At 55.1% G+C, this 14,214-nt stretch overlaps 1 protein-coding gene across 1 annotated transcript in view; it reads left to right on the forward strand.

Moving 5' to 3' along the window:
• LOC146808569 (pepsin A-like) overlaps positions 1-14,214 on the forward strand; it is a 160,023-nt gene that overhangs the window by 59,378 nt on the left and 86,431 nt on the right. The gene's annotated exons all lie outside the window — the stretch shown is intronic.

The raw sequence follows: 14,214 nt of genomic DNA on the forward strand, positions 1-14,214 counted from the left end.
CATCACCCAAAGATTACACTGACACTTTATTTGTGGGTGAAGAACTGCTGCAGGTTTATTTCATACAACACAGTATGATAATAAAATTGGGTTATCTTACGGGCGATCCAGGGCAGGCAGCCCCTTGCTGCCCGCCCGCCTGGTGAGCCAGCACACCCGGTGGGTCGATGCCCTGGCAGTGTGGCACATAACTATTTGCAGATCATCCACTGGGTCACGTGATCTGCCTCCTACTCCCGCCCCTTCTGACAGGGGCGGAGCGTGTTGTGGCCACCCCCGGTTGGTCAGGCCCCCCAACCGCCCGAAGGACTAACGGGGCGCCGTCGCGGTCTTCCCAGAACCCCCTTCGGCTCCTGGACCTTGGCTCGGGCACCCTTACTGTGCCGGACAGGGGTACCCTTACTGTACCGCCTGTCGCAGAGGTACCCTTACTGTACCAGTCTGCATCCAGATCACCCTGTAACTCCGCCTGCAACGCAAAAAAGAAAATTAAAACATTCCAATAACGCGCTGAGCCTGACATGCGGGGTAAGAGGAAAGGGTGGGAGAACGCGTGTCCAGGCTGGGTGCGGCGCGCAGGAGACAGAGGAGGAACTGGGCGAGAGAGCCCACTAAGTAGCGAGTAAGCCGCGCCCCCCGCCCCCCGGTCCGCCTCCAGCTCCACGCGATAGGGGTTTTTTTTTTTTAAGTGGGCGTAGGCCTCGCGCGCGAGGCAGCACGGGGGGAAGGCTCCGACGGGCGGCCACTAGAATGCTGCCCTGCTGATGTCCCATTGCTTGGGACGCGGGCAGCGGCATAGTGACCACACCGTCATCCGCTTCAGTCCACACGCATACACAGACATCACCCAAAGATTACACTGACACTTTATTTGTGGGTGAAGAACTGCTGCAGGTTTATTTCATACAACACAGTATGATAATAAAATTGGGTTATCTTACGGGCGATCCAGGGCAGGCAGCCCCTTGCTGCCCGCCCGCCTGGTGAGCCAGCACACACGGTGGGTCGATGCCCTGGCAGTGTGGCACATAACTATTTGCAGATCATCCACTGGGTCACGTGATCTGCCTCCTACTCCCGCCCCTTCTGACAGGGGCGGAGCGTGTTGTGGCCACCCCCGGTTGGTCAGGCCCCCCAACCGCCCGAAGGACTAACGGGGCGCCGTCGCGGTCTTCCCAGAACCCCCTTCGGCTCCTGGACCTTGGCTCGGGCACCCTTACTGTGCCGGACAGGGGTACCCTTACTGTACCGCCTGTCGCAGAGGTACCCTTACTGTACCAGTCTGCATCCAGATCACCCTGTAACTCCGCCACAGCTCTGGAGAGGCTACCGTCGCTGCCAGAGCCCCCCTCTCCTAACCAGTGCTACTGATGTCCCTTGCCAGCCAATGCCTCTTGTACGTCCAGGAGGAACATGTCCATGCCTACCCTGGACAGGTGCACCCCGTCAGCCTCATAATACCCCTGCACGGGGGGAAGGCTCCGACGGGCGGCCACTAGAATGCTGCCCTGCTGATGTCCCATTGCTTGGGACGCGGGCAGCGGCAGTCCATCTTAAGCACATTCACATCCGCAGCGTTGAGCTCACCGGTGCCAGGCGAGACTCGGGCCAGGTTGAGATGGGGCTAGGGGTTATCGGTGTTGCTTTGCCGACTATTGCAGGAGAGAGGCCGGGCCTGGCCTTTCAGGACTGGCCTCAGATTGTACGGTGCTCCGTTATGGGCATTAGACGCAGCCTTTGGTCTGTGTCAGAAGAGAGGGGCTGCTGCCGGTGTGTCCTAGCGGCTGCTCAGAGTCTGAGTCCCAACGTGCACTGCACCGGGTAGCTCTAAGTCTCGGGCCGTGATGATGACCCTGGTGCCAGTACACTGAAACTGTGTCACGCGATTGAAAAAGGGCATGTGGTGAGCGGTTGTCCAGTCAACAACTGAACAACGTTCGGCAAAATTAACCTGTCTGTGAGGCAGCAGGGCACTGAGGAAATGAGCTGGTAAGATTTTAATCAAATTATTTCATATCGCCATACTTGGCTGCGCCATACTTTCTCAGTTTCCAGCACAGTCTACCAAGGGCCTGCAAGTGACGGGAACGGCAGGCTGTACAGGGTAAAGCATTCATAAGTGCGCTTTGTTTATTTAAATGTCACAGTGGCAGGAACGTTTTAGCACGGTCCTCAGTGTTTACAGCCTGCGTTACGGCCGTTGTGCTTGGGCCGTTTCAATACCATGTCTGGTATGCATATGGGTGGGCAGGGTTTACTATCAACATACCATACTAGTAGCACCCGGGGTCTCCCCTGTGACTTTTGAAGATGCCAGCAGCCCACCACGACGACTCCCACTGCTCGGGCCAGGCTGCGGGCAGATGCCGCGGTGCGGGACACGACGACTCATGCAGGCTGTCTGCTAAACAAGAGGTAGCAGGCGGCCATAGGCACATTAGGGCCACACGGGTCGGCACAACAATGCGCGGTGCCCACTGCCAAATGTAAACTGACTGTCGTGCCGCATGCTCGCACCGCAGGTGGCAGGGCACCTATAGGTTCGTGCGTAGTTGGTCTAAGTCTATCGGACCTTGGGCGCAGGGTAAATTACGTAGACACTGATTCGCTTGCGTTGTCACGTGAGGTCAGTGATGCTGAATGGGGCGCCAGCCCAGTTTGGGTGAAGTTGTTACATTGTAGCCCCTAAAGCCAGCCCAAAGCAAGCTGAGCCAGCCCCCAGGTCTGCGCGAGCAGGGCTGACCATGCGCTGGTAGCTCACTGTAAATGGTGCTAATAACCAGCTGGCACTGGTCTTGACATAGGAGGAGTATTTATATATGCGTGACTGTGCATTTCAGTTCAGTGATGCAGACTAGCATGCTGAAATTCATTAGTCCAACGCCTGATGCGTGGTACTTGGCAGGTCTGACTAAAATGTTTACTTTAATGGACCACACAGAATACCAGCGGTCATCAGCATAGAATTTCAGAAGAGGCAGTAAAAACATTGATAAAATAAAGATTTTAAAGCCAGTATCATGCCAGTTAATTAAATTAATTTTTTGTAACAGCTGCTAACCGTCCCTGCTTTGGAAAACATAAAAAGGCACCTCCCACCGTTTTCAGTTGACCCGCTCTAAAAACCAGGACCTGAGCCTAATTTACTGAAAGCTACTGGGACAGGTGGTGAAAAAGGACTGTCCCTGCAAATCTGTGACATATGGCCAAACTATTGATAGAGCAGTGTAGATTAGGTGCCTTTTTGAAAGTATTCAAGTTAATTGCAGCGCTGTGTATAGGCAAGACGGGCGCGGATATTAACATGAAAACTTTCAAAAAGGCACACATTCTGCCAAGCTTTATTAACAAATGCATAGCTACCAAGGTTTCAGATCGCTATGTGTAACATTTTCTTAATTTCAGTGTATTATGAGTGCCATTTCAATGACTATGACTGACACTTTCTCGCGAGCAAAATCAAAGTATGAGGTAGTCGGACCAGCACCACTGCGGTGTGCTTGATCTACCTCCTGCACTCCGTGTTGCTCATTCTCTTGTATGCTTTCCTGCTCCATGTTGCTTTCCTCTCTGGTGCCGATTCTGATCCGGGTCAGAAAGCACTCCGACCGAGCCGGATCCGGAGTGTTTTCCGACCGAGCCGGAGTCCTGCTGTCCGTCCGAGCGAGTACGATGCGGCCGTATGCTGCCGGACTCGGTTCGGTCGGACTCCCATAGAAGTCAATGGGAGCCGGTCGTACGACGTGTACATGGGCTCCCATTGACTGAATAGGTACGTCTCGTGCAAGGGTTCCCCCTACAGTGGGTACACGTCGGTGCCATCCGCACCGTACATGCCTGTGTTGGGGGACCCTTGGGTTTCCCCCTGTGTCTGAGTCATAGGGCTGAGGGTGACAGGGGGTCCGACGCGGACCCCCAAAGGCAACCACCCGGTTGTTTTGCGAGCCGGACACTCCGGCTCACACAGGCTGTCCGACGCGTGCATCGTATTGGCTCGGTCGTAAATCGCATCCATTGCACGCTACGGTGTATTTCACGTAGCTCGCATTGTACTTGCTCGCTCGCACAGCTGTACGAGTCGGGTGGAAACCACGCGTACGGCTCATAGTTTTTCCAGCCGGATCTCGTTCGGTGCCCTTCCGACCTGAATCGGAATCAGCCCCTTAGTGTGTTTCTCCATCTGCAAAACACTCCTGCTCTCCATGATGCTCTATGTCCCTCTTGTGCTTTTCTCTGCAATCCCAACTGCTCCATGCTGCTTTCTCACTCCTTTGCAGCTGCAGTTCCAGCTTCTCCCTCACAGCACGCAGGTGGTGTCAAGGCACTACAAATGTGAGATTAATGCATTTCAGTGCAGTGATGCGGATCACCACACTAAAATGCGTTAGTCCAAGCCTGATGCGTGGTACTTGAAGGGCTGCGAAAGGCATGCAAGACCTGTAGCAGGAGATAAAACGCATATAAGGAATGTTCTGTGGTTGGCCAAGGATAGGACACAACATTGTATCTTTACAGATTCCATTGTGATGCAATCTTGAATAACACAGACACCTCTCAGGAATGTAGCATTTGACAAAAGTATAGTAAGGGGCACATTGTAACATTAAAAGGCTTTTAATGGAGAATATGCTTTTGAATACTGTATGCTTTTTATTTTTGTTGTAAGTTGCAAACCTGCCTTAAAGCCCTTTATGTGGTGCTGTATGTGTCAAAATACACTGTCTTTTCACTTTATTAAGGAAATGTTTGAGTGATATTTGCACTGAAATTTGTTGCTGCACCCACACTCGCTGTTGAGTTCTTGGCGCACATAGCCTTGGCTGCAGCGCACAGAGACCTTATACTGCCGCACACAAAAGAAAAAAATTAGAGGGAACATTGGTAGTGACCCTCCACTCGTGGAAGGGCCCATAAGGTAGTCTACATATTCGGTGGGACAGAAGGACGAGTGTGTACAAGAAGGTCCTTGAGATTTTGTGTTCGCTCGTATGCAAAGAGGAGTGTGGGTCCAGCCCCTAGGGTTCCTGCGTTAAGGATCGCCCAATGCTTTTTTATGATTTTCTGGATCTTGTTGGAAGTCAGGGTGAAGGTTGTCACACATGTCTGTGTGCCTGTGGGTGCTTTCTTGCTACTTTCTAGAAGACTGTCCCTATGGTTGTTTTTAGCTCTCTTGTAAGTCTGGTGTATCACTCTGTGTGGATGATGACGATCCTTGAGGTTGGATTTGCTGTTCGTATTCACTGATGGTGTTACAATTCAGCCAGAGGCGGTGGAACTGTCCTACAGGTAAATTGTCCCTAAGGGATTTAGGGTGGTGGCCCTCGTAGAGTAACAGACTGTTCCTGTCGGTGGGTCTCTTGTGGTTGGTCGTTAGCAATTGTCCCTCTTTGAAACAGATGGAAAGGTCGAGGAATGGTATGGACACCCCGAGAGATAGTACTGGTGAATTGTAGGTAGTGATTCAAAGTATTTATCCAATTGCAAAAAGCCTCACATGTATCAGAATCCCCTTACCAGAAGAGCAGGATGTCGTCTATGTAATGACGCCAAAGCAGTATGCTGCTACCGAAAGGGTTGTCTTCGTTCTCAATGTAGGTGCTTTCAAAAGCTGCCATGTAGAGACATGCCAGGCTGGGAGCAAATGTGCTACCCATACAAGTCCCCTGTACTTGATGGTAGAGTTGACCTTGGAATTCAAAATAATTTTCCTTGATGGCCAGGGCGGCACACTCGACTATGCAGGTGATGGGAGTCTTGAATGTCCGTGGGTTCTCCATGAGGATAGTCTCAAGGACTTCTAAAGTGGCGTCCTGTGGAATGTTTGTGTACAAAGTTTCAACATCCAGGGTCACTAGGAAGTCATTCTTCTCGGGTTCTGGGAAAGCCTCTATGAGATTCAGCATATCAGTTGTATCTTTAAGATATGTTGGAGTCTTCATCACAATTGGTCTCAGGAAAAAAAAATCACAGAATTTGCTGAGAGTTTCCAGGAGCGAATCAATGCCGGAGACAATCGGTCGTCCTGGCGGAGGGGTGACACCCATATGAATTTTAGGAAGGGTGCAAAAGAATGGTATACAAGGTTGTTCATTATACAGGAAAATAGCCTCTTGTTTGGTGATCCATCCTTCGGTCTCTGCTTCAGTAATAAGTCCCTTAATTTTGATGGATGACTAATTGTCTCCGGCATTGATTCGCTACTGGAACCTCTCAGCCAATTCTGTGACTGAATAAATACTACCAAGGGTACCATTACGTTATTTTTAATTCACTTGCACACTCCCCACATAAGGCGTTCCTCTTAAAAGATCTCAGCTAAAGAGCCCTCTTGCGTGGCCTGGGAGGGACCGCAGCTCCACCCCCACGAGGAGCTAAACGCCCTATGGTGAAGCATGACACCTTAACAGGTGTGTGAGAGTAACTCTTCAAATTTGAGGAATTCCCCTTTTTTCTTCCATCCAAACTTACAATCATCAATTAAGACGGATGACTAGCAACTTTCCCCTTTTTCTTCACACTCTCCACTGATGATTAGGCTAGCTTTTTTTACAGGAACAGTTAATCTCTAATGATTTTGACGTACTGCCTTGGGAGCACGGGTACTGGACCTCTTTTGCTCAAGCTCCACGTCCCTCTCTTTGTGCATTAGATCATTCTGTCCCACCTCCATTCCAGACCAGTAGCACCTTCATGCCACAAGGGCTTCCACAGGGCTCCGCACTCTCACCAGTGCTGGTCAACATGTCTGTCTGTTCATTATATGAACGTGTGGCAGAGAAACATTGGTGTATACAGATAACATGCAGCTGATCATCAGACGCCATTTTTAGATAAAGGTTGGAGCGTTAACTGACACTAAAAGAATTAAGAGTTGACCACAGCCTCCAGACAATAACAAACATCGCTGTGGCAGGCCCCCTGGGCCAATGAGCCTGGCAGGAGCACTAGCACAACTGTCTGAGGTTAGATTCAAATGATTTATTTTGTCTTACCTTGAAGCCAAAGATTATTGCAGTCTGTGGCCAAGCTTCTATCCGTGTAGCTCCATCGCAGCACTGTATCCTATTGCCCTACAGAGTCCCATTTAACCTATGTAGCTTTGTTAAGAAGAGATGGAACTGGTAAAGTTCAGCAGAGTCTGTATTCACCTCTCCACACCACTACAGGTTCCAGTCAGCTAGAGTCGGCTGTAGAACCTTCAGGTCAACCGACAATCGCAGATTCCACTCGGTCAGGGCAGGAGGGGAAGAGGAATGTGCCATTTAGACTAATTATAACAAGCTCTTTGCATACTGTCCCTGGTGTGCTGTAGTAATGATCACTCCCTGGACCTCCCGGCATGCACTATGTCTAAGTCACAGCAGGAGCAAACCATGGCTTTTGGGTTACATTTTCAGCCTGAGGAAGCATGACTCACAGACAGCAAGGAGTACGCATTGGTGCAGCGGACTCAGTGTAAATGCAGCTGCCTGGCTCATGAGACCTCCTACATCCACAATCACTGTGGTCTGGACATGGGTGTAAGTCCCTGCACTGCCGCCAGAGAAGAAGTTAAGCTGTTACTAAAGAACCCGAGAGATAAACACGAGCGGGATAGAGATATGGCCCACTCTTTGGTACACTCCCCACTGCTGGTTAGAGGGACTGTACAACATCTGGCCTTTAGCAACTTTCTGGAGACCTTCGCTGTCCTTCTAGCCCCACAAAGCCACTTGTGATGAACTATGTGCTTTACAAGAAATCATGTCAGGTGAGCAGCCTTGGACTTGATGTTCCTTGTTTATGGTATTAGGAGTAATGGTATGGTCACGCCCCACCACACAGAACCCTCGAGCAGTGCACTCCAGAGATGCAGGCACCCCACCACACAGAACCCTCGAGCAGTGCACTCCAGAGATGCAGGCACCCCACCACACAGAACCCTCTAGCAGTGCACTCCAGAGATGCAGGCACCCCACCACACAGAACCCTCGAGCAGTGCACTCCAGAGATGCAGGCACCCCACCACACAGAACCCTCGAGCAGTGCACTCCAGAGATGCAGGCACCCCACCACACAGAACCCTCGAGCAGTGCACTCCAGAGATGCAGGCACCCCACCACACAGAACCCTCGAGCAGTGCACTCCAGAGATGCATGCACCCCACCACACAGAACCCTCGAGCAGTGCACTCCAGTGATGCAGGCACCCCACCACACAGAACCCTCGAGCAGGGCACTCCAGAGATGCAGGCACCCCACCACACAGAACCCACGAGCAGTACACTCCAGAGATGCAGGCACCCCACCACACAGAACCCTCGAGCAGTGCACTCCAGAGATGCAGGCACCCCACCACACAGAACCCTCGAGCAGTGCACTCCAGTGATGCAGGCACCCCACCACACAGAACCTTCGAGCAGTGCACTCCAGAGATGCAGGCACCCCACCACACAGAACCCTCGAGCAGTGCACTCCAGAGATGCAGGCACCCCACCACACAGAACCCTCGAGCAGTGCACTCCAGAGATGCACGCACCCCACCACACAGAACCCTCGAGCAGTGCACTCCAGAGATGCAGGCACCCCACCACACAGAACCCTCGAGCAGGGCACTCCAGAGATGCAGGCACCCCACCACACAGAACCCTCGAGCAGTGCACTCCAGAGATGCAGGCACCCCACCACACAGAACCCTCCAGCAGTGCACTCCAGAGATGCAGGCACCCCACCACACAGAACCCTCAAGCAGGGCACTCCAGAGATGCAGGCACCCCACCACACAGAACCCACGAGCAGTGCACTCCAGAGATGCATGCACCCCACCACACAGAACCCTCGAGCAGTGCACTCCAGTGATGCAGGCACCCCACCACACAGAACCTTCGAGCAGTGCACTCCAGAGATGCAGGCACCCCACCACACAGAACCCTCGAGCAGTGCACTCCAGAGATGCAGGCACCCCACCACACAGAACCTTCGAGCAGTGCACTCCAGAGATGCAGGCACCCCACCACACAGAACCCTCGAGCAGTGCACTCCAGAGATGCAGGCACCCCACCACACAGAACCCTCGAGCAGTGCACTCCAGAGATGCAGACACCCCACCACACAGAACCCTCGAGCAGTGCACTCCAGAGATGCAGGCACCCCACCACACAGAACCCTCGAGCAGTGCACTCCAGTGATGCAGGCACCCCACCACACAGAACCCTCGAGCAGTGCACTCCAGAGATGCAGGCACCCCACCACACAGAACCCTCGAGCAGTGCACTCCAGAGATGCAGGCACCCCACCACACAGAACCCTCGAGCAGTGCACTCCAGAGATGCAGGCACCCCACCAAACAGAACCCTCGAGCAGTGCACTCCAGTGATGCTGGCACCCCACCACACAGAACCCTCGAGCAGTGCACTCCAGAGATGCAGGCACCCCACCACACAGAACCGTCGAGCAGTGCACTCCAGTGATGCAGGCACCCCACCACACAGAACCTTCGAGCAGTGCACTCCAGAGATGCAGGCACCCCACCACACAGAACCCTCGAGCAGTGCACTCCAGAGATGCAGGCACCCCACCACACAGAACCCTCGAGCAGTGCACTCCAGAGATGCAGGCACCCCACCACACAGAACCCTCGAGCAGTGCACTCCAGAGATGCAGGCACCCCACCACACAGAACCCTCGAGCAGTGCACTCCAGAGATGCAGGCACCCCACCACACAGAACCCTCGAGCAGTGCACTCCAGTGATGCTGGCACCCCACCACACAGAACCCTCGAGCAGTGCACTCCAGAGATGCAGGCACCCCACCACACAGAACCCTCGAGCAGTGCACTCCAGTGATGCAGGCACCCCACCACACAGAACCTTCGAGCAGTGCACTCCAGAGATGCAGGCACCCCACCACACAGAACCCTCGAGCAGTGCACTCCAGAGATGCATGCACCCCACCACACAGAACCCTCGAGCAGTGCACTCCAGAGATGCAGGCCCCCACCACACAGAACCCTCGAGCAGGGCACTCCAGAGATGCAGGCACCCCACCACACAGAACCCTCGAGCAGTGCACTCCAGAGATGCAGGCACCCCACCACACAGAACCCTCGAGCAGTGCACTCCAGAGATGCAGGCACCCCACCACACAGAACCTTCGAGCAGTGCACTCCAGAGATGCAGGCACCCCACCACACAGAACCCTCGAGCAGTGCACTCCAGAGATGCAGGCACCCCACCACACAGAACCCTCGAACAGTGCACTCCAGAGATGCAGGCACCCCACCACACAGAACCCTCGAGCAGTGCACTCCAGAGATGCAGGCACCCCACCACACAGAACCCTCGAGCAGTGCACTCCAGAGATGCAGGCACCCCACCACACAGAACCCTCGAGCAGTGCACTCCAGTGATGCTGGCACCCCACCACACAGAACCCTCGAGCAGTGCACTCCAGAGATGCAGGCACCCCACCACACAGAACCCTCGAGCAGTGCACACCAGTGATGCAGGCACCCCACCACACAGAACCTTCGAGCAGTGCACTCCAGAGATGCAGGCACCCCACCACACAGAACCCTCGAGCAGTGCACTCCAGAGATGCATGCACCCCACCACACAGAACCCTCGAGCAGTGCACTCCAGAGATGCAGGCCCCCACCACACAGAACCCTCGAGCAGGGCACTCCAGAGATGCAGGCACCCCACCACACAGAACCCTCGAGCAGTGCACTCCAGAGATGCTGGCACCCCACCACACAGAACCCTCGAGCAGTGCACTCCAGTGATGCTGGCACCCCACCACACAGAACCCTCGAGCAGTGCACTCCAGAGATGCAGGCACCCCACCACACAGAACCTTCGAGCAGTGCACTCCAGTGATGCAGGCACCCCACCACACAGAACCTTCGAGCAGTGGACTCCAGAGATGCAGGCACCCCACCACACAGAACCCTCGAGCAGTGCACTCCAGAGATGCAGGCACCCCACCACACAGAACCCTCGAGCAGTGCACTCCAGTGATGCAGGCACCCCACCACACAGAACCTTCGAGCAGTGCACTCCAGAGATGCAGGCACCCCACCACACAGAACCCTCGAGCAGTGCACTCCAGAGATGCATGCACCCCACCACACAGAACCCTCGAGCAGTGCACTCCAGAGATGCAGGCACCCCACCACACAGAACCTTCGAGCAGGGCACTCCAGAGATGCAGGCACCCCACCACACAGAACCCACGAGCAGTACACTCCAGAGATGCAAGCACCCCACCACACAGAACCCTCCAGCAGTGCACTCCAGAGATGCAGGCACCCCACCACACAGAACCCTCGAGCAGTGCACTCCAGTGATGCAGGCACCCCACCACACAGAACCTTCGAGCAGTGCACTCCAGAGATGCAGGCACCCCACCACACAGAACCCTCGAGCAGTGCACTCCAGAGATGCAGACACCCCACCACACAGAACCCTCGAGCAGTGCACTCCAGAGATGCAGGCACCCCACCACACAGAACCCTCGAGCAGAGCACTCCAGAGATGCAGGCACCCCGCCACACAGAACCCTCGAGCAATGCACTCCAGAGATGCAGGCACCCCGCCACACAGAACCCTCGAGCAGTGCACTCCAGAGATGCAGGCACCCCGCCACACAGAACCCTCCAGCAGTGCACTCCAGAGATGCAGGCACCCCACCACAGAAAACCCTCCAGCAGTGCACTCCAGAGTTGCAGGCACCCCACCACACAGAACCCTCCAGCAGTGCACTCCAGAGATGCAGGCACCCCACCACACAGAACCCTCGAGCAGTGCACTCCAGAGATGCAGGCACCCCACCACACAGAACCCTCGAGCAGTGCACTCCAGTGATGCTGGCACCCCACCACACAGAACCCTCGAGCAGTGCACTCCAGAGATGCAGGCACCCCACCACACAGAACCCTCGAGCAGTGCACTCCAGTGATGCAGGCACCCCACCACACAGAGCCCTCGATCAGTGCACTCCAGAGATGCAGGCACCCCACCACACAGAACCCTCGAGCAGTGCACTCCAGTGATGCAGGCACCCCACCACACAGAACCTTCGAGCAGTGCACTCCAGAGATGCAGGCACCCCACCACACAGAACCCTCGAGCAGTGCACTCCAGAGATGCAGGCACCCCACCACACAGAACCCTCGAGCAGGGCACTCCAGAGATGCAGGCACCCCACCACACAGAACCCACGAGCAGTACACTCCAGAGATGCAGGCACCCCGCCACACAGAACCCTCGAGCAGAGCACTCCAGAGATGCAGGCACCCCACCACACAGAACCCTCGAGCAATGCACTCCAGAGATGCAGGCACCCCGCCACACAGAACCCTCGAGCAGTGCACTCCAGAGATGCAGGCACCCCGCCACACAGAACCCTCCAGCAGTGCACTCCAGAGATGCAGGCACCCCACCACAGAAAACCCTCCAGCAGTGCACTCCAGAGTTGCAGGCACCCCACCACACAGAACCCTCCAGCAGTGCACTCCAGAGATGCAGGCACCCCACCACAGAGAACCCTCCAGCAGTGCACTCCAGAGTTGCAGGCACCCCACCACACAGAACCCTCGAGCAGTGCACTCCAGAGATGCAGGCACCCCACCACACAGAACCCTCGAGCAGTGCACTCCAGAGATGCAGGCACCCCACCACACAGAACCCTCGAGCAGTGCACTCCAGAGATGCATGCACCCCACCACACAGAACCCTCGAGCAGTGCACTCCAGAGATGCAGGCACCCCACCACACAGAACCCTCGAGCAGTGCACTCCAGTGATGCTGGCACCCCACCACACAGAACCCTCGAGCAGTGCACTCCAGAGATGCAGGCACCCCACCACACAGAACCCTCGAGCAGTGCACTCCAGTGATGCAGGCACCCCACCACACAGAACCTTCGAGCAGTGCACTCCAGAGATGCAGGCACCCCACCACACAGAACCCTCGAGCAGTGCACTCCAGAGATGCATGCACCCCACCACACAGAACCCTCGAGCAGTGCACTCCAGAGATGCAGGCACCCCACCACACAGAACCCTCGAGCAGGGCACTCCAGAGATGCAGGCACCCCACCACACAGAACCCTCGAGCAGTGCACTCCAGAGATGCAGGCACCCCACCACACAGAACCCTCGAGCAGTGCACTCCAGTGATGCTGGCACCCCACCACACAGAACCCTCGAGCAGTGCACTCCAGAGATGCAGGCACCCCACCACACAGAACCCTCGAGCAGTGCACTCCAGTGATGCAGGCACCCCACCACACAGAACCTTCGAGCAGTGCACTCCAGAGATGCAGGCACCCCACCACACAGAACCCTCGAGCAGTGCACTCCAGAGATGCAGGCACCCCACCACACAGAACCCTCGAGCAGTGCACTCCAGTGATGCAGGCACCCCACCACACAGAACCTTCGAGCAGTGCACTCCAGAGATGCAGGCACCCCACCACACAGAACCCTCGAGCAGTGCACTCCAGAGATGCATGCACCCCACCACACAGAACCCTCGAGCAGTGCACTCCAGAGATGCAGGCACCCCACCACACAGAACCCTCGAGCAGGGCACTCCAGAGATGCAGGCACCCCACCACACAGAACCCACGAGCAGTACACTCCAGAGATGCAGGCACCCCACCACACAGAACCCTACAGCAGTGCACTCCAGAGATGCAGGCACCCCACCACACAGAACCCTCCAGCAGTGCACTCCAGAGATGCAGGCGCCCCACCACACAGAACCCTCGAGCAGTGCACTCCAGAGATGCAGGCACCCCACCACACAGAACCCTCCAGCAGTGCACTCCAGAGATGCAGGCACCCCACCACACAGAACCCTCCAGCAGTGCACTCCAGAGATGCAGGCACCCCACCACTCAGAACCCTACAGCAGTGCACTCCAGAGATGCAGGCATGGCGTGTGGTGAGCTGAATGTGGTCCCTCTGCATGTGGATACAGTGCATGCTGCAACACTTGCGCGCCCCTTATGTGATGACGTTTGTGCACACTACGCCACCCCGCAGGCTTCCACACAAGAATGTTTAAACAAAATTAGGAAAAGTTCAATTTATGTTTGAATCATGTACACAAATAGATTCTGCTGGATAAAAACACTGATAGAAAATTTCCTGAAGCAAGAGTTTGTAGAAAAATGATGCATGGTTCGCTGCAATTCAGGAATGGATTTACATTTATTAAGCCCATTTTG

This window comes from Triturus cristatus, chromosome 8 (assembly GCF_964204655.1).
Source record: "Triturus cristatus chromosome 8, aTriCri1.1, whole genome shotgun sequence".
Classification (NCBI taxonomy): domain Eukaryota; kingdom Metazoa; phylum Chordata; class Amphibia; order Caudata; family Salamandridae; genus Triturus; species Triturus cristatus.